Source organism: Pristiophorus japonicus, unplaced genomic scaffold, assembly GCF_044704955.1.
Source record: "Pristiophorus japonicus isolate sPriJap1 unplaced genomic scaffold, sPriJap1.hap1 HAP1_SCAFFOLD_42, whole genome shotgun sequence".
NCBI classification, from domain to species: domain Eukaryota; kingdom Metazoa; phylum Chordata; class Chondrichthyes; family Pristiophoridae; genus Pristiophorus; species Pristiophorus japonicus.
Window position 1 is genome coordinate 860,031 of NW_027254090.1, and position 19,528 is coordinate 879,558.

A 19,528-nucleotide genomic window follows, 5' to 3' on the forward strand; every position below is an offset into this window, starting at 1 on the left:
CACCCACATTGTCTTTCTCCATTGTGCCATGTATTATTTAATTACTCCTTCGTTCCGCTGCATCACAAACGTTCCCATTTGACATTTCTCGCTGCGTATTTTTTCCAGGCGCTATTTTTGTTGAAAACATCTGTAATCTTTAACTTTTTCCTGAAATATCGGAATTATTATCCGACAGAACGTGAAACCGGATTCTTCCTCCACAAAATCTGCACGACCTGCCGAGTTTTACATATTTATCTGTTTTTATTCATTCTATTTCCGTGTCCCTTTTAAGGGGATTTGCTGTCTGTCCAAGATCATTCTCTGTCTCTGTAAAATGGTGTGCTATCAGACCCTCATCATTCTGTGTCTGTTTCAAAGGGATGTGCTGTCTGTCCCGGATTTCCAATTTGAAATTTCAAAACCTGCGTTTGGAGGTTAAGGAATATTAGTTTGTTTGTGTGTTTCAGACTGGGCTGGTTTTACGTCCTTCCCTCCCTCCTTGTCTATCACCTGTGGCTTCAATAACAGTCTCTGCGCCGCGTGGTCCTGAGCCCCACTGCACAATTGCCTTCAGGGATGATCGAAATCTCACTTTATTCTTTTAAAAGGGAACTGCTGTCAGTCAAGGGTCATTCTGCATCTGGGTAAAAGGGATGTCCTTGCAATCCCGGATCATTCTGTGTCTGTTTAAATGGGCTGGTTGTCAGTTCCGGTTCATAATCTTTCCCTTTAAAACGGATTTTCTCATAAACCCGGGTCATCCTGTATTGTTTGAGAAGGAGTATGATTTCAGCTGCAATGACCGAATTGTTAAACTATAGTGTTCCAATTTACATTGGGGTTGCCTGCGCCGGTGCGCACCCAGATCGCAGTGCATCTGTTCATTCATTCGAAATATGCTCATCTTTTCCTAAATCCACTCCTTGATATTGCAGTTGCCCCGAATTTGCTCGCAATATATACAACAGCACAATGAATGTCGCTGGCAGCGGCCGCGTGGCCTAATGGATAAGGCGTCTGACTTCGATGACAACCGCAAAGTTGTCAGAAGATTGCAGGTTCGAGTCCTGCCGCGGTCAACTTAGCTCGCTACGAGACATTTTATATTCTTTGTTGTGATTCTGCCGAGAAACCAACCATCTCTTCCAGTCACTCACCTGAAGTGAAGGAAGGCTGTTTGCTCAAAGAATCTCATGGCAAGTTTTCATCAATGTCGATCTGCATGCACGGGCAGAGCAAGCTGTGAAGTGGACTTTCTTGCACATTATTTCTGTTTGGATACAAAAAGCAGGAGATTGAATGGCTGACGATATCTTATAGCAGAGACGAGGTGGTCGAGAGGTTAAGGCGATGGACTGCTAATCCATTGTGCTCTGCACGCATGGGTTCGAATCCCATTCTCGTCGTCGTTGGCTTGCAGGTTAAACACTTTATGACATTCACATTTAAACTAATCGCCAAATTCCCCTTTTACTTACAGGGATGCTGTACTTTCCTCATGTCATGTCTCAAATTAATAATATATTGGTCAAAAGGAGAACAGTTGCAGTACAATGGCGAGGGGCACTAATTAGATAGGTATCTGAGAGACAGCACATGCACGATGGGCCATAATATCATTTCTCACCACCGTCAGAATCTGAGAGCTGCGCTTTTCACTGTCGGCGGCTCGTTGGTCCACGGTTATGATTCTCCCTTCGGAATGATCACATTTGAAATGCGAGAGTCACGGGCCAAATCCCGGACGAGCCCCGCCATGTTTTACTCAAATTTCCGCTTCTAACAGCCGCTCGACATGTGAGAAAACAGACGTATTTCACGTTAAAACGTGTGATTTTACGCCGATGTTCCCTCAGCATCCAAATCCCAGAGCAAAGTGAAACCCGCCAAACTGAGTAAAGTTAAAATATCTCAGAGGTACTCGGCTCTGTGACTCGTTGGATAACCGAAAGCCTTGTTTGGTTCCGGCCGATACTTGATCAGTATATCTTCCTGTCTGTACGCATAAGTTCACCTCAATTGGGATAAGCATACATTCAGCGTCAATCTCCACCTCTGCCCTGAATATGTGTGCGTCCTGGTTCACTAGAGCTGAAAAGATGAGAGAAGCTGCTTTTTGAATTCGTCCCTTGGCTGCCGAATTCAAAGCATACAGGAAATCAATCCGGGCTGGCAAAGCTGCCTGGTCTGATTAAAAGGCGGTGACAGCCTATATTGTAAGCATGTTCTCGTCTTCTGGCCTCAACATTAGGTTCAACGTATCGGATGATAAGCATCGCTCCCATTGTCTGGTAATGGTTCTGCTATTCCCACTAACACTTCCTCTGGACCATCCTTTGTTACGTTATTGCCCGATTACCACCCACTTTGCCTTTCTCCATTGTGCCATGTATTATTTAATTACTCCTTCGTTCCGCTGCATCACAAACGTTCCCATTTGACATTTCTCGCTGCGTATTTTTTCCAGGCGCTATTTTTGTTGAAAACATCTGTAATCTTTAACTTTTTCCTGAAATATCGCAATTATTATCCGACAGAACGTGAAACCGGATTCTTCCTCCACAAAATCTGCACGACCTGCCGAGTTTTACATATTTATCTGTTTTTATTCATTCTATTTCCGTGTCCCTTTTAAGGGGATTTGCTGTCTGTCCAAGATCATTCTCTGTCTCTGTAAAATGGTGTGCTATCAGACCCTCATCATTCTGTGTCTGTTTCAAAGGGATGTGCTGTCTGTCCCGGATTTCCAATTTGAAATTTCAAAACCTGCGTTTGGAGGTTAAGGAATATTAGTTTGTTTGTGTGTTTCAGACTGGGCTGGTTTTACGTCCTTCCCTCCCTCCTTGTCTATCACCTGTGGCTTCAATAACAGTCTCTGCGCCGCGTGGTCCTGAGCCCCACTGCACAATTGCCTTCAGGGATGATCGAAATCTCACGTTATTCTTTTAAAAGGGAACTGCTGTCAGTCAAGGGTCATTCTGCATCTGGGTAAAAGGGATGTCCTTGCAATCCCGGATCATTCTGTGTCTGTTTAAATGGGCTGGTTGTCAGTTCCGGTTCATAATCTTTCCCTTTAAAACGGATTTTCTCATAAACCCGGGTCATCCTGTATTGTTTGAGAAGGAGTATGATTTCAGCTGCAATGACCGAATTGTTAAACTATAGTGTTCCAATTTACATTGGGGTTGCCTGCGCCGGTGCGCACCCAGATCGCAGTGCATCTGTTCATTCATTCGAAATATGCTCATCTTTTCCTAAATCCACTCCTTGATATTGCAGTTGCCCCGAATTTGCTCGCAATATATACAACAGCACAATGAATGTCGCTGGCAGCGGCCGCGTGGCCTAATGGATAAGGCGTCTGACTTCGATGACAACCGCAAAGTTATCAGAAGATTGCAGGTTCGAGTCCTGCTGCGGTCAACTTAGCTCGCTACGAGACATTTTATATTCTTTGTTGTGATTCTGCCGAGAAACCAACCATCTCTTCCAGTCACTCACCTGAAGTGAAGGAAGGCTGTTTGCTCAAAGAATCTCATGGCAAGTTTTCATCATTGTCGATCTGCATGCACGGGCAGAGCAAGCTGTGAAGTGGACTTTCTTGCACATTATTTCTGTTTGGATACAAAAAGCAGGAGATTGAATGGCTGACGATATCTTATAGCAGAGACGAGGTGGCCGAGAGGTTAAGGCGATGGACTGCTAATCCATTGTGCTCTGCACGCATGGGTTCGAGTCCCATTCTCGTCGTCGTTGGCTTGCAGGTTAAACACTTTTTGACATTCACATTTAACCTAATCGCCAAATTCCCCTTTTACTTACAGGGATGCTGTACTTTCCTCATGTCATGTCTCAAATTAATAATATATTGGTCAAAAGGAGAACAGTTGCAGTACAATGGCGAGGGGCACTAATTAGATAGGTATCTGAGAGACAGCACATGCACGATGGACCATAATATCATTTCTCACCACCGTCAGAATCTGAGAGCTGCGCTTTTCACTGTCGGCGGCTCGTTGGTCCACGGTTATGATTCTCCCTTCGGAATGATCACATTTGAAATGCGAGAGTCACGGGCCAAATCCCGGACGAGCCCCGCCATGTTTTACTCAAATTTCCGCTTCTAACAGCCGCTCGACATGTGAGAAAACAGACGTATTTCACGTTAAAACGTGTGATTTTACGCCGATGTTCCCTCAGCATCCAAATCCCAGAGCAAAGTGAAACCCGCCAAACTGAGTAAAGTTAAAATATCTCAGAGGTACTCGGCTCTGTGACTCGTTGGATAACCGAAAGCCTTGTTTGGTTCCGGCCGATACTTGATCAGTATATCTTCCTGTCTGTACGCATAAGTTCACCTCAATTGGGATAAGCATACATTCAGCGTCAATCTCCACCTCTGCCCTGAATATGTGTGCGTCCTGGTTCTCTAGAGCTGAAAAGATGAGAGAAGCTGCTTTTTGAATTCGTCCCTTGGCTGCCGAATTCAAAGCATACAGGAAATCAATCCGGGCTGGCAAAGCTGCCTGGTCTGATTAAAAGGCGGTGACAGCCTATATTGTAAGCATGTTCTCGTCTTCTGGCCTCAACATTAGGTTCAACGTATCGGATGATAAGCATCGCTCCCATTGTCTGGTAATGGTTCTGCTATTCCCACTAACACTTCCTCTGGACCATCCTTTGTTACGTTATTGCCCGATTACCACCCACTTTGCCTTTCTCCATTGTGCCATGTATTATTTAATTACTCCTTCGTTCCGCTGCATCACAAACGTTCCCATTTGACATTTCTCGCTGCGTATTTTTTCCAGGCGCTATTTTTGTTGAAAACATCTGTAATCTTTAACTTTTTCCTGAAATATCGCAATTATTATCCGACAGAACGTGAAACCGGATTCTTCCTCCACAAAATCTGCACGACCTGCCGAGTTTTACATATTTATCTGTTTTTATTCATTCTATTTCCGTGTCCCTTTTAAGGGGATTTGCTGTCTGTCCAAGATCATTCTCTGTCTCTGTAAAATGGTGTGCTATCAGACCCTCATCATTCTGTGTCTGTTTCAAAGGGATGTGCTGTCTTTCCCGGATTTCCAATTTGAAATTTCAAAACCTGCGTTTGGAGGTTAAGGAATATTAGTTTGTTTGTGTGTTTCAGACTGGGCTGGTTTTACGTCCTTCCCTCCCTCCTTGTCTATCACCTGTGGCTTCAATAACAGTCTCTGCGCCGCGTGGTCCTGAGCCCCACTGCACAATTGCCTTCAGGGATGATCGAAATCTCACGTTATTCTTTTAAAAGGGAACTGCTGTCAGTCAAGGGTCATTCTGCATCTGGGTAAAAGGGATGTCCTTGCAATCCCGGATCATTCTGTGTCTGTTTAAATGGGCTGGTTGTCAGTTCCGGTTCATAATCTTTCCCTTTAAAACGGATTTTCTCATAAACCCGGGTCATTCTGTATTGTTTGAGAAGGCGTATGATTTCAGCTGCAATGACCGAATTGTTAAACTATAGTGTTCCAATTTACATTGGGGTTGCCTGCGCCGGTGCGCACCCAGATCGCAGTGCATCTGTTCATTCACTCGAAATATGCTCATCTTTTCCTAAATCCACTCCTTGATATTGCAGTTGCCCCGAATTTGCTCGCAATATATACAACAGCACAATGAATCTCGCTGGCAGCGGCCGCGTGGCCTAATGGATAAGGCGTCTGACTTCGATGACAACCGCAAAGTTATCAGAAGATTGCAGGTTCGAGTCCTGCTGCGGTCAACTTAGCTCGCTACGAGACATTTTATATTCTTTGTTGTGATTCTGCCGAGAAACCAACCATCTCTTCCAGTCACTCACCTGAAGTGAAGGAAGGCTGTTTGCTCAAAGAATCTCATGGCAAGTTTTCATCATTGTCGATCTGCATGCACGGGCAGAGCAAGCTGTGAAGTGGACTTTCTTGCACATTATTTCTGTTTGGATACAAAAAGCAGGAGATTGAATGGCTGACGATATCTTATAGCAGCGACGAGGTGGCCGAGAGGTTAAGGCGATGGACTGCTAATCCATTGTGCTCTGCACGCATGGGTTCGAATCCCATTCTCGTCGTCGTTGGCTTGCAGGTTAAACACTTTTTGACATTCACATTTAACCTAATCGCCAAATTCCCCTTTTACTTACAGGGATGCTGTACTTTCCTCATGTCATGTCTCAAATTAATAATATATTGGTCAAAAGGAGAACAGTTGCAGTACAATGGCGAGGGGCACTAATTAGATAGGTATCTGAGAGACAGCACATGCACGATGGGCCATAATATCATTTCTCACCACCGTCAGAATCTGAGAGCTGCGCTTTTCACTGTCGGCGGCTCGTTGGTCCACGGTTATGATTCTCCCTTCGGAATGATCACATTTGAAATGCGAGAGTCACGGGCCAAATCCCGGACGAGCCCCGCCATGTTTTACTCAAATTTCCGCTTCTAACAGCCGCTCGACATGTGAGAAAACAGACGTATTTCACGTTAAAACGTGTGATTTTACGCCGATGTTCCCTCAGCATCCAAATCCCAGAGCAAAGTGAAACCCGCCAAACTGAGTAAAGTTAAAATATCTCAGAGGTACTCGGCTCTGTGACTCGTTGGATAACCGAAAGCCTTGTTTGGTTCCGGCCGATACTTGATCAGTATATCTTCCTGTCTGTACGCATAAGTTCACCTCAATTGGGATAAGCATACATTCAGCGTCAATCTCCACCTCTGCCCTGAATATGTGTGCGTCCTGGTTCTCTAGAGCTGAAAAGATGAGAGAAGCTGCTTTTTGAATTCGTCCCTTGGCTGCCGAATTCAAAGCATACAGGAAATCAATCCGGGCTGGCAAAGCTGCCTGGTCTGATTAAAAGGCGGTGACAGCCTATATTGTAAGCATGTTCTCGTCTTCTGGCCTCAACATTAGGTTCAACGTATCGGATGATAAGCATCGCTCCCATTGTCTGGTAATGGTTCTGCTATTCCCACTAACACTTCCTCTGGACCATCCTTTGTTACGTTATTGCCCGATTACCACCCACTTTGCCTTTCTCCATTGTGCCATGTATTATTTAATTACTCCTTCGTTCCGCTGCATCACAAACGTTCCCATTTGACATTTCTCGCTGCGTATTTTTTCCAGGCGCTATTTTTGTTGAAAACATCTGTAATCTTTAACTTTTTCCTGAAATAGCTCAATTATTATCCGACAGAACGTGAAACCGGATTCTTCCTCCACAAAATCTGCACGACCTGCCGAGTTTTACATATTTATCTGTTTTTATTCATTCTATTTCCGTGTCCCTTTTAAGGGGATTTGCTGTCTGTCCAAGATCATTCTCTGTCTCTGTAAAATGGTGTGCTATCAGACCCTCATCATTCTGTGTCTGTTTCAAAGGGATGTGCTGTCTTTCCCGGATTTCCAATTTGAAATTTCAAAACCTGCGTTTGGAGGTTAAGGAATATTAGTTTGTTTGTGTGTTTCAGACTGGGCTGGTTTTACGTCCTTCCCTCCCTCCTTGTCTATCACCTGTGGCTTCAATAACAGTCTCTGCGCCGCGTGGTCCTGAGCCCCACTGCACAATTGCCTTCAGGGATGATCGAAATCTCACGTTATTCTTTTAAAAGGGAACTGCTGTCAGTCAAGGGTCATTCTGCATCTGGGTAAAAGGGATGTCCTTGCAATCCCGGATCATTCTGTGTCTGTTTAAATGGGCTGGTTGTCAGTTCCGGTTCATAATCTTTCCCTTTAAAACGGATTTTCTCATAAACCCGGGTCATTCTGTATTGTTTGAGAAGGCGTATGATTTCAGCTGCAATGACCGAATTGTTAAACTATAGTGTTCCAATTTACATTGGGGTTGCCTGCGCCGGTGCGCACCCAGATCGCAGTGCATCTGTTCATTCACTCGAAATATGCTCATCTTTTCCTAAATCCACTCCTTGATATTGCAGTTGCCCCGAATTTGCTCGCAATATATACAACAGCACAATGAATCTCGCTGGCAGCGGCCGCGTGGCCTAATGGATAAGGCGTCTGACTTCGATGACAACCGCAAAGTTATCAGAAGATTGCAGGTTCGAGTCCTGCTGCGGTCAACTTAGCTCGCTACGAGACATTTTATATTCTTTGTTGTGATTCTGCCGAGAAACCAACCATCTCTTCCAGTCACTCACCTGAAGTGAAGGAAGGCTGTTTGCTCAAAGAATCTCATGGCAAGTTTTCATCATTGTCGATCTGCATGCACGGGCAGAGCAAGCTGTGAAGTGGACTTTCTTGCACATTATTTCTGTTTGGATACAAAAAGCAGGAGATTGAATGGCTGACGATATCTTATAGCAGCGACGAGGTGGCCGAGAGGTTAAGGCGATGGACTGCTAATCCATTGTGCTCTGCACGCATGGGTTCGAATCCCATTCTCGTCGTCGTTGGCTTGCAGGTTAAACACTTTTTGACATTCACATTTAACCTAATCGCCAAATTCCCCTTTTACTTACAGGGATGCTGTACTTTCCTCATGTCATGTCTCAAATTAATAATATATTGGTCAAAAGGAGAACAGTTGCAGTACAATGGCGAGGGGCACTAATTAGATAGGTATCTGAGAGACAGCACATGCACGATGGGCCATAATATCATTTCTCACCACCGTCAGAATCTGAGAGCTGCGCTTTTCACTGTCGGCGGCTCGTTGGTCCACGGTTATGATTCTCCCTTCGGAATGATCACATTTGAAATGCGAGAGTCACGGGCCAAATCCCGGACGAGCCCCGCCATGTTTTACTCAAATTTCCGCTTCTAACAGCCGCTCGACATGTGAGAAAACAGACGTATTTCACGTTAAAACGTGTGATTTTACGCCGATGTTCCCTCAGCATCCAAATCCCAGAGCAAAGTGAAACCCGCCAAACTGAGTAAAGTTAAAATATCTCAGAGGTACTCGGCTCTGTGACTCGTTGGATAACCGAAAGCCTTGTTTGGTTCCGGCCGATACTTGATCAGTATATCTTCCTGTCTGTACGCATAAGTTCACCTCAATTGGGATAAGCATACATTCAGCGTCAATCTCCACCTCTGCCCTGAATATGTGTGCGTCCTGGTTCTCTAGAGCTGAAAAGATGAGAGAAGCTGCTTTTTGAATTCGTCCCTTGGCTGCCGAATTCAAAGCATACAGGAAATCAATCCGGGCTGGCAAAGCTGCCTGGTCTGATTAAAAGGCGGTGACAGCCTATATTGTAAGCATGTTCTCGTCTTCTGGCCTCAACATTAGGTTCAACGTATCGGATGATAAGCATCGCTCCCATTGTCTGGTAATGGTTCTGCTATTCCCACTAACACTTCCTCTGGACCATCCTTTGTTACGTTATTGCCCGATTACCACCCACTTTGCCTTTCTCCATTGTGCCATGTATTATTTAATTACTCCTTCGTTCCGCTGCATCACAAACGTTCCCATTTGACATTTCTCGCTGCGTATTTTTTCCAGGCGCTATTTTTGTTGAAAACATCTGTAATCTTTAACTTTTTCCTGAAATATCGCAATTATTATCCGACAGAACGTGAAACCGGATTCTTCCTCCACAAAATCTGCACGACCTGCCGAGTTTTACATATTTATCTGTTTTTATTCATTCTATTTCCGTGTCCCTTTTAAGGGGATTTGCTGTCTGTCCAAGATCATTCTCTGTCTCTGTAAAATGGTGTGCAATCAGACCCTCATCATTCTGTGTCTGTTTCAAAGGGATGTGCTGTCTGTCCCGGATTTCCAATTTGAAATGTCAAAACCTGCCTTTGGAGGTTAAGGAATATTAGTTTGTTTGTGTGTTTCAGACTGGGCTGGTTTTACGTCCTTCCCTCCCTCCTTGTCTATCACCTGTGGCTTCAATAACAGTCTCTGCGCCGCGTGGTCCTGAGCCCCACTGCACAATTGCCTTCAGGGATGATCGAAATCTCACTTTATTCTTTTAAAAGGGAACTGCTGTCAGTCAAGGGTCATTCTGCATCTGGGTAAAAGGGATGTCCTTGCAATCCCGGATCATTCTGTGTCTATTCAAATGGGCAGGTTGTCAGTTCCGGTTCAAAATCTTTCCCTTTAAAACGGATTTTCTCATAAACCCGGGTCATCCTGTATTGTTTGAGAAGGAGTATGATTTGAGCTGCAATGACCGAATTGTTAAACCATAGTGTTCCAATTTGCATTGGGGTTGCCTGCGCCGGTGCGCACCCAGATCGCAGTGCATCTGTTCATTCACTCGAAATATGCTCATCTTTTCCTAAATCCACTCCTTGATATTGCAGTTGCCCCGAATTTGCTCGCAATATATACAACAACACAATGAATGTTGCTGGCAGCGGCCGCGTGGCCTAATGGATAAGGCGTCTGACTTCGATAACAACCGCAAAGTTATCAGAAGATTGCAGGTTCGAGTCCTGCCGCGGTCAACTTAGCTCGCTACGAGACATTTTATATTCTTTGTTGTGATTCTGCCGAGAAACCAACCATCTCTTCCAGTCACTCACCTGAAGTGAAGGAAGGCTGTTTGCTCAAAGAATCTCATGGCAAGTTTTCATCATTGTCGATCTGCATGCACGGGCAGAGCAAGCTGTGAAGTGGACTTTCTTGCACATTATTTCTGTTTGGATACAAAAAGCAGGAGATTGAATGGCTGACGATATCTTATAGCAGAGACGAGGTGGCCGAGAGGTTAAGGCGATGGACTGCTAATCCATTGTGCTCTGCACGCATGGGTTCGAATCCCATTCTCGTCGTCGTTGGCTTGCAGGTTAAACACTTTTTGACATTCACATTTAACCTAATCGCCAAATTCCCCTTTTACTTACAGGGATGCTGTACTTTCCTCATGTCATGTCTCAAATTAATAATATATTGGTCAAAAGGAGAACAGTTGCAGTACAATGGCGAGGGGCACTAATTAGATAGGTATCTGAGAGACAGCACATGCACGATGGGCCATAATATCATTTCTCACAACCGTCAGAATCTGAGAGCTGCGCTTTTCACTGTCGGCGGCTCGTTGGTCCACGGTTATGATTCTCCCTTCGGAATGATCATATTTGAAATGCGAGAGTCACGGGCCAAATCCCGGACGAGCCCCGCCATGTTTTACTCAAATTTCCGCTTCTAACAACCGCTCGACATGTGAGAAAACAGACGTATTTCACGTTAAAACGTGTGATTTTACGCCGATGTTCCCTCAGCATCCAAATCCCAGAGCAAAGTGAAACCCGCCAAACTGAGTAAAGTTAAAATATCTCAGAGGTACTCGGCTCTGTGACTCGTTGGATAACCGAAAGCCTTGTTTGGTTCCGGCCGATACTTGATCAGTATATCTTCCTGTCTGTACGCATAAGTTCACCTCAATTGGAATAAGCATACATTCAGCGTCAATCTCCACCTCTGCCCTGAATATGAGTGCGTCCTCGTTCTCTAGAGCTGAAAAGATGAGAGAAGCTGCTTTTTGAATTCGTCCCTTGGCTGCCAAATTCAAAGCATACAGGAAATCAATCCGGGCTGGCAAAGCTGCCTGGTCTGATTAAAAGGCGGTGACAGCCTATATTGTAAGCATGTTGTCGTCTTCTGGCCTCAACATTAGGTTCAACGTATCGGATGATAAGCACCGCTCCCATTGTCTGGTAATGGTTCTGCTATTCCCATTAACACTTCCTCTGGACCATCCTTTGTTACGTTATTGCCCGATTACCACCCACATTGTCTTTCTCCATTGTGCCATGTATTATTTAATTACTCCTTCGTTCCGCTGCATCACAAACGTTCCCATTTGACATTTCTCGCTGCGTATTTTTTCCAGGCGCTATTTTTGTTGAAAACATCTGTAATCTTTAACTTTTTCCTGAAATATCGGAATTATTATCCGACAGAACGTGAAACCGGATTCTTCCTCCACAAAATCTGCACGACCTGTCGAGTTTTACATATTTATCTGTTTTTATTCATTCTATTTCCGTGTCCCTTTTAAGGGGATTTGCTGTCTGTCCAAGATCATTCTCTGTCTCTGTAAAATGGTGTGCTATCAGACCCTCATCATTCTGTGTCTGTTTCAAAGGGATGTGCTGTCTGTCCCGGATTTCCAATTTGAAATTTCAAAACCTGCGTTTGGAGGTTAAGGAATATTAGTTTGTTTGTGTGTTTCAGACTGGGCTGGTTTTACGTCCTTCCCTCCCTCCTTGTCTATCACCTGTGGCTTCAATAACAGTCTCTGCGCCGCGTGGTCCTGAGCCCCACTGCACAATTGCCTTCAGGGATGATCGAAATCTCACTTTATTCTTTTAAAAGGGAACTGCTGTCAGTCAAGGGTCATTCTGCATCTGGGTAAAAGGGATGTCCTTGCAATCCCGGATCATTCTGTGTCTGTTTAAATGGGCTGGTTGTCAGTTCCGGTTCATAATCTTTCCCTTTAAAACGGATTTTCTCATAAACCCGGGTCATCCTGTATTGTTTGAGAAGGAGTATGATTTCAGCTGCAATGACCGAATTGTTAAACTATAGTGTTCCAATTTACATTGGGGTTGCCTGCGCCGGTGCGCACCCAGATCGCAGTGCATCTGTTCATTCATTCGAAATATGCTCATCTTTTCCTAAATCCACTCCTTGATATTGCAGTTGCCCCGAATTTGCTCGCAATATATACAACAGCACAATGAATGTCGCTGGCAGCGGCCGCGTGGCCTAATGGATAAGGCGTCTGACTTCGATGACAACCGCAAAGTTGTCAGAAGATTGCAGGTTCGAGTCCTGCCGCGGTCAACTTAGCTCGCTACGAGACATTTTATATTCTTTGTTGTGATTCTGCCGAGAAACCAACCATCTCTTCCAGTCACTCACCTGAAGTGAAGGAAGGCTGTTTGCTCAAAGAATCTCATGGCAAGTTTTCATCAATGTCGATCTGCATGCACGGGCAGAGCAAGCTGTGAAGTGGACTTTCTTGCACATTATTTCTGTTTGGATACAAAAAGCAGGAGATTGAATGGCTGACGATATCTTATAGCAGAGACGAGGTGGCCGAGAGGTTAAGGCGATGGACTGCTAATCCATTGTGCTCTGCACGCATGGGTTCGAATCCCATTCTCGTCGTCGTTGGCTTGCAGGTTAAACACTTTATGACATTCACATTTAAACTAATCGCCAAATTCCCCTTTTACTTACAGGGATGCTGTACTTTCCTCATGTCATGTCTCAAATTAATAATATATTGGTCAAAAGGAGAACAGTTGCAGTACAATGGCGAGGGGCACTAATTAGATAGGTATCTGAGAGACAGCACATGCACGATGGGCCATAATATCATTTCTCACCACCGTCAGAATCTGAGAGCTGCGCTTTTCACTGTCGGCGGCTCGTTGGTCCACGGTTATGATTCTCCCTTCGGAATGATCACATTTGAAATGCGAGAGTCACGGGCCAAATCCCGGACGAGCCCCGCCATATTTTACTCAAATTTCCGCTTCTAACAGCCGCTCGACATGTGAGAAAACAGACGTATTTCACGTTAAAACGTGTGATTTTACGCCGATGTTCCCTCAGCATCCAAATCCCAGAGCAAAGTGAAACCCGCCAAACTGAGTAAAGTTAAAATATCTCAGAGGTACTCGGCTCTGTGACTCGTTGGATAACCGAAAGCCTTGTTTGGTTCCGGCCGATACTTGATCAGTATATCTTCCTGTCTGTACGCATAAGTTCACCTCAATTGGGATAAGCATACATTCAGCGTCAATCTCCACCTCTGCCCTGAATATGTGTGCGTCCTGGTTCACTAGAGCTGAAAAGATGAGAGAAGCTGCTTTTTGAATTCGTCCCTTGGCTGCCGAATTCAAAGCATACAGGAAATCAATCCGGGCTGGCAAAGCTGCCTGGTCTGATTAAAAGGCGGTGACAGCCTATATTGTAAGCATGTTCTCGTCTTCTGGCCTCAACATTAGGTTCAACGTATCGGATGATAAGCATCGCTCCCATTGTCTGGTAATGGTTCTGCTATTCCCACTAACACTTCCTCTGGACCATCCTTTGTTACGTTATTGCCCGATTACCACCCACTTTGCCTTTCTCCATTGTGCCATGTATTATTTAATTACTCCTTCGTTCCGCTGCATCACAAACGTTCCCATTTGACATTTCTCGCTGCGTATTTTTTCCAGGCGCTATTTTTGTTGAAAACATCTGTAATCTTTAACTTTTTCCTGAAATATCGCAATTATTATCCGACAGAACGTGAAACCGGATTCTTCCTCCACAAAATCTGCACGACCTGCCGAGTTTTACATATTTATCTGTTTTTATTCATTCTATTTCCGTGTCCCTTTTAAGGGGATTTGCTGTCTGTCCAAGATCATTCTCTGTCTCTGTAAAATGGTGTGCTATCAGACCCTCATCATTCTGTGTCTGTTTCAAAGGGATGTGCTGTCTGTCCCGGATTTCCAATTTGAAATTTCAAAACCTGCGTTTGGAGGTTAAGGAATATTAGTTTGTTTGTGTGTTTCAGACTGGGCTGGTTTTACGTCCTTCCCTCCCTCCTTGTCTATCACCTGTGGCTTCAATAACAGTCTCTGCGCCGCGTGGTCCTGAGCCCCACTGCACAATTGCCTTCAGGGATGATCGAAATCTCACGTTATTCTTTTAAAAGGGAACTGCTGTCAGTCAAGGGTCATTCTGCATCTGGGTAAAAGGGATGTCCTTGCAATCCCGGATCATTCTGTGTCTGTTTAAATGGGCTGGTTGTCAGTTCCGGTTCATAATCTTTCCCTTTAAAACGGATTTTCTCATAAACCCGGGTCATCCTGTATTGTTTGAGAAGGAGTATGATTTCAGCTGCAATGACCGAATTGTTAAACTATAGTGTTCCAATTTACATTGGGGTTGCCTGCGCCGGTGCGCACCCAGATCGCAGTGCATCTGTTCATTCATTCGAAATATGCTCATCTTTTCCTAAATCCACTCCTTGATATTGCAGTTGCCCCGAATTTGCTCGCAATATATACAACAGCACAATGAATGTCGCTGGCAGCGGCCGCGTGGCCTAATGGATAAGGCGTCTGACTTCGATGACAACCGCAAAGTTATCAGAAGATTGCAGGTTCGAGTCCTGCTGCGGTCAACTTAGCTCGCTACGAGACATTTTATATTCTTTGTTGTGATTCTGCCGAGAAACCAACCATCTCTTCCAGTCACTCACCTGAAGTGAAGGAAGGCTGTTTGCTCAAAGAATCTCATGGCAAGTTTTCATCATTGTCGATCTGCATGCACGGGCAGAGCAAGCTGTGAAGTGGACTTTCTTGCACATTATTTCTGTTTGGATACAAAAAGCAGGAGATTGAATGGCTGACGATATCTTATAGCAGAGACGAGGTGGCCGAGAGGTTAAGGCGATGGACTGCTAATCCATTGTGCTCTGCACGCATGGGTTCGAGTCCCATTCTCGTCGTCGTTGGCTTGCAGGTTAAACACTTCTTGACATTCACATTTAACCTAATCGCCAAATTCCCCTTTTACTTACAGGGATGCTGTACTTTCCTCATGTCATGTCTCAAATTAATAATATATTGGTCAAAAGGAGAACAGTTGCAGTACAATGGCGAGGGGCACTAATTAGATAGGTATCTGAGAGACAGCACATGCACGATGGGCCATAATATCATTTCTCACCACCGTCAGAATCTGAGAGCTGCGCTTTTCACTGTCGGCGGCTCGTTGGTCCACGGTTATGATTCTCCCTTCGGAATGATCACATTTGAAATGCGAGAGTCACGGGCCAAATCCCGGACGAGCCCCGCCATGTTTTACTCAAATTTCCGCTTCTAACAGCCGCTCGACATGTGAGAAAACAGACGTATTTCACGTTAAAACGTGTGATTTTACGCCGATGTTCCCTCAGCATCCAAATCCCAGAGCAAAGTGAAACCCGCCAAACTGAGTAAAGTTAAAATATCTCAGAGGTACTCGGCTCTGTGACTCGTTGGATAACCGAAAGCCTTGTTTGGTTCCGGCCGATACTTGATCAGTATATCTTCCTGTCTGTACGCATAAGTTCACCTCAATTGGGATAAGCATACATTCAGCGTCAATCTCCACCTCTGCCCTGAATATGTGTGCGTCCTGGTTCTCTAGAGCTGAAAAGATGAGAGAAGCTGCTTTTTGAATTCGTCCCTTGGCTGCCGAATTCAAAGCATACAGGAAATCAATCCGGGCTGGCAAAGCTGCCTGGTCTGATTAAAAGGCGGTGACAGCCTATATTGTAAGCATGTTCTCGTCTTCTGGCCTCAACATTAGGTTCAACGTATCGGATGATAAGCATCGCTCCCATTGTCTGGTAATGGTTCTGCTATTCCCACTAACACTTCCTCTGGACCATCCTTTGTTACGTTATTGCCCGATTACCACCCACTTTGCCTTTCTCCATTGTGCCATGTATTATTTAATTACTCCTTCGTTCCGCTGCATCACAAACGTTCCCATTTGACATTTCTCGCTGCGTATTTTTTCCAGGCGCTATTTTTGTTGAAAACATCTGTAATCTTTAACTTTTTCCTGAAATATCGCAATTATTATCCGACAGAACGTGAAACCGGATTCTTCCTCCACAAAATCTGCACGACCTGCCGAGTTTTACATATTTATCTGTTTTTATTCATTCTATTTCCGTGTCCCTTTTAAGGGGATTTGCTGTCTGTCCAAGATCATTCTCTGTCTCTGTAAAATGGTGTGCTATCAGACCCTCATCATTCTGTGTCTGTTTCAAAGGGATGTGCTGTCTTTCCCGGATTTCCAATTTGAAATTTCAAAACCTGCGTTTGGAGGTTAAGGAATATTAGTTTGTTTGTGTGTTTCAGACTGGGCTGGTTTTACGTCCTTCCCTCCCTCCTTGTCTATCACCTGTGGCTTCAATAACAGTCTCTGCGCCGCGTGGTCCTGAGCCCCACTGCACAATTGCCTTCAGGGATGATCGAAATCTCACTTTATTCTTTTAAAAGGGAACTGCTGTCAGTCAAGGGTCATTCTGCATCTGGGTAAAAGGGATGTCCTTGCAATCCCGGATCATTCTGTGTCTGTTTAAATGGGCTGGTTGTCAGTTCCGGTTCATAATCTTTCCCTTTAATACGGATTTTCTCATAAACCCGGGTCATCCTGTATTGTTTGAGAAGGAGTATGATTTCAGCTGCAATGACCGAATTGTTAAACTATAGTGTTCCAATTTACATTGGGGTTGCCTGCGCCGGTGCGCACCCAGATCGCAGTGCATCTGTTCATTCATTCGAAATATGCTCATCTTTTCCTAAATCCACTCCTTGATATTGCAGTTGCCCCGAATTTGCTCGCAATATATACAACAGCACAATGAATGTCGCTGGCAGCGGCCGCGTGGCCTAATGGATAAGGCGTCTGACTTCGATGACAACCGCAAAGTTATCAGAAGATTGCAGGTTCGAGTCCTGCTGCGGTCAACTTAGCTCGCTACGAGACATTTTATATTCTTTGTTGTGATTCTGCCGAGAAACCAACCATCTCTTCCAGTCACTCACCTGAAGTGAAGGAAGGCTGTTTGCTCAAAGAATCTCATGGCAAGTTTTCATCAATGTCGATCTGCATGCACGGGCAGAGCAAGCTGTGAAGTGGACTTTCTTGCACATTATTTCTGTTTGGATACAAAAAGCAGGAGATTGAATGGCTGACGATATCTTATAGCAGAGACGAGGTGGCCGAGAGGTTAAGGCGATGGACTGCTAATCCATTGTGCTCTGCACGCATGGGTTCGAATCCCATTCTCGTCGTCGTTGGCTTGCAGGTTAAACACTTTATGACATTCACATTTAAACTAATCGCCAAATTCCCCTTTTACTTACAGGGATGCTGTACTTTCCTCATGTCATGTCTCAAATTAATAATATATTGGTCAAAAGGAGAACAGTTGCAGTACAATGGCGAGGGGCACTAATTAGATAGGTATCTGAGAGACAGCACATGCACGATGGGCCATAATATCATTTCTCACCACCGTCAGAATCTGAGAGCTGCGCTTTTCACTGTCGGCGGCTCGTTGGTCCACGGTTATGATTCTCCCTTCGGAATGATCACATTTGAAATGCGAGAGTCACGGGCCAAATCCCGGACGAGCCCCGCCATGTTTTACTCAAATTTCCGCTTCTAACAGCCGCTCGACATGTGAGAAAACAGACGTATTTCACGTTAAAACGTGTGATTTTACGCCGATGTTCCCTCAGCATCCAAATCCCAGAGCAAAGTGAAACCCGCCAAACTGAGTAAAGTTAAAATATCTCAGAGGTACTCGGCTCTGTGACTCGTTGGATAACCGAAAGCCTTGTTTGGTTCCGGCCGATACTTGATCAGTATATCTTCCTGTCTGTACGCATAAGTTCACCTCAATTGGGATAAGCATACATTCAGCGTCAATCTCCACCTCTGCCCTGAATATGTGTGCGTCCTGGTTCACTAGAGCTGAAAAGATGAGAGAAGCTGCTTTTTGAATTCGTCCCTTGGCTGCCGAATTCAAAGCATACAGGAAATCAATCCGGGCTGGCAAAGCTGCCTGGTCTGATTAAAAGGCGGTGACAGCCTATATTGTAAGCATGTTCTCGTCTTCTGGCCTCAACATTAGGTTCAACGTATCGGATGATAAGCATCGCTCCCATTGTCTGGTAATGGTTCTGCTATTCCCACTAACACTTCCTCTGGACCATCCTTTGTTACGTTATTGCCCGATTACCACCCACTTTGCCTTTCTCCATTGTGCCATGTATTATTTAATTACTCCTTCGTTCCGCTGCATCACAAACGTTCTCATTTGACATTTCTCGCTGCGTATTTTTTCCAGGCGCTATTTTTGTTGAAAACATCTGTAATCTTTAACTTTTTCCTGAAATATCGCAATTATTATCCGACAGAACGTGAAACCGGATTCTTCCTCCACAAAATCTGCACGACCTGCCGAGTTTTACATATTTATCTGTTTTTATTCATTCTATTTCCGTGTCCCTTTTAAGGGGATTTGCTGTCTGTCCAAGATCATTCTCTGTCTCTGTAAAATGGTGTGCTATCAGACCCTCATCATTCTGTGTCTGTTTCAAAGGGATGTGCTGTCTGTCCCGGATTTCCAATTTGAAATTTCAAAACCTGCGTTTGGAGGTTAAGGAATATTAGTTTGTTTGTGTGTTTCAGACTGGGCTGGTTTTACGTCCTTCCCTCCCTCCTTGTCTATCACCTGTGGCTTCAATAACAGTCTCTGCGCCGCGTGGTCCTGAGCCCCACTGCACAATTGCCTTCAGGGATGATCGAAATCTCACGTTATTCTTTTAAAAGGGAACTGCTGTCAGTCAAGGGTCATTCTGCATCTGGGTAAAAGGGATGTCCTTGCAATCCCGGATCATTCTGTGTCTGTTTAAATGGGCTGGTTGTCAGTTCCGGTTCATAATCTTTCCCTTTAAAACGGATTTTCTCATAAACCCGGGTCATCCTGTATTGTTTGAGAAGGAGTATGATTTC

The 19,528-nt window shown here is 44.7% G+C and overlaps 16 non-coding genes across 16 annotated transcripts; all 16 read left to right on the forward strand.

Annotated features, from left to right (window-relative positions):
* The first annotated feature begins 975 nt into the window (after positions 1–975).
* On the forward strand, positions 976–1,064 carry trnar-ucg (transfer RNA arginine (anticodon UCG)). Its single transcript is given in 2 exon segments — positions 976–1,012; positions 1,029–1,064. It is a non-coding gene; the product is annotated as a tRNA-Arg (tRNA).
* A 245-nt stretch (positions 1,065–1,309) lies between these two features.
* trnas-gcu (transfer RNA serine (anticodon GCU)) lies at positions 1,310–1,391 on the forward strand. The gene has a single exon. It is a non-coding gene; the product is annotated as a tRNA-Ser (tRNA).
* A 1,928-nt stretch (positions 1,392–3,319) lies between these two features.
* On the forward strand, positions 3,320–3,408 carry trnar-ucg (transfer RNA arginine (anticodon UCG)). The gene is given in 2 exon segments: positions 3,320–3,356; positions 3,373–3,408. It is a non-coding gene; the product is annotated as a tRNA-Arg (tRNA).
* A 245-nt stretch (positions 3,409–3,653) lies between these two features.
* On the forward strand, positions 3,654–3,735 carry trnas-gcu (transfer RNA serine (anticodon GCU)). The gene has a single exon. It is a non-coding gene; the product is annotated as a tRNA-Ser (tRNA).
* A 1,928-nt stretch (positions 3,736–5,663) lies between these two features.
* Positions 5,664–5,752, forward strand: trnar-ucg (transfer RNA arginine (anticodon UCG)). Its single transcript is given in 2 exon segments — positions 5,664–5,700; positions 5,717–5,752. It is a non-coding gene; the product is annotated as a tRNA-Arg (tRNA).
* Positions 5,753–5,997: 245 nt separating this feature from the next.
* Positions 5,998–6,079, forward strand: trnas-gcu (transfer RNA serine (anticodon GCU)). The gene has a single exon. It is a non-coding gene; the product is annotated as a tRNA-Ser (tRNA).
* A 1,928-nt stretch (positions 6,080–8,007) lies between these two features.
* trnar-ucg (transfer RNA arginine (anticodon UCG)) lies at positions 8,008–8,096 on the forward strand. Its single transcript is given in 2 exon segments — positions 8,008–8,044; positions 8,061–8,096. It is a non-coding gene; the product is annotated as a tRNA-Arg (tRNA).
* Positions 8,097–8,341: 245 nt separating this feature from the next.
* On the forward strand, positions 8,342–8,423 carry trnas-gcu (transfer RNA serine (anticodon GCU)). Its single transcript has one exon. It is a non-coding gene; the product is annotated as a tRNA-Ser (tRNA).
* Positions 8,424–10,351: 1,928 nt separating this feature from the next.
* On the forward strand, positions 10,352–10,440 carry trnar-ucg (transfer RNA arginine (anticodon UCG)). Its single transcript is given in 2 exon segments — positions 10,352–10,388; positions 10,405–10,440. It is a non-coding gene; the product is annotated as a tRNA-Arg (tRNA).
* Positions 10,441–10,685: 245 nt separating this feature from the next.
* On the forward strand, positions 10,686–10,767 carry trnas-gcu (transfer RNA serine (anticodon GCU)). Its single transcript has one exon. It is a non-coding gene; the product is annotated as a tRNA-Ser (tRNA).
* Positions 10,768–12,695: 1,928 nt separating this feature from the next.
* Positions 12,696–12,784, forward strand: trnar-ucg (transfer RNA arginine (anticodon UCG)). The gene is given in 2 exon segments: positions 12,696–12,732; positions 12,749–12,784. It is a non-coding gene; the product is annotated as a tRNA-Arg (tRNA).
* Positions 12,785–13,029: 245 nt separating this feature from the next.
* On the forward strand, positions 13,030–13,111 carry trnas-gcu (transfer RNA serine (anticodon GCU)). The gene has a single exon. It is a non-coding gene; the product is annotated as a tRNA-Ser (tRNA).
* Positions 13,112–15,039: 1,928 nt separating this feature from the next.
* Positions 15,040–15,128, forward strand: trnar-ucg (transfer RNA arginine (anticodon UCG)). The gene is given in 2 exon segments: positions 15,040–15,076; positions 15,093–15,128. It is a non-coding gene; the product is annotated as a tRNA-Arg (tRNA).
* A 245-nt stretch (positions 15,129–15,373) lies between these two features.
* On the forward strand, positions 15,374–15,455 carry trnas-gcu (transfer RNA serine (anticodon GCU)). Its single transcript has one exon. It is a non-coding gene; the product is annotated as a tRNA-Ser (tRNA).
* Positions 15,456–17,383: 1,928 nt separating this feature from the next.
* trnar-ucg (transfer RNA arginine (anticodon UCG)) lies at positions 17,384–17,472 on the forward strand. The gene is given in 2 exon segments: positions 17,384–17,420; positions 17,437–17,472. It is a non-coding gene; the product is annotated as a tRNA-Arg (tRNA).
* A 245-nt stretch (positions 17,473–17,717) lies between these two features.
* Positions 17,718–17,799, forward strand: trnas-gcu (transfer RNA serine (anticodon GCU)). Its single transcript has one exon. It is a non-coding gene; the product is annotated as a tRNA-Ser (tRNA).
* Positions 17,800–19,528: the final 1,729 nt, after the last annotated feature.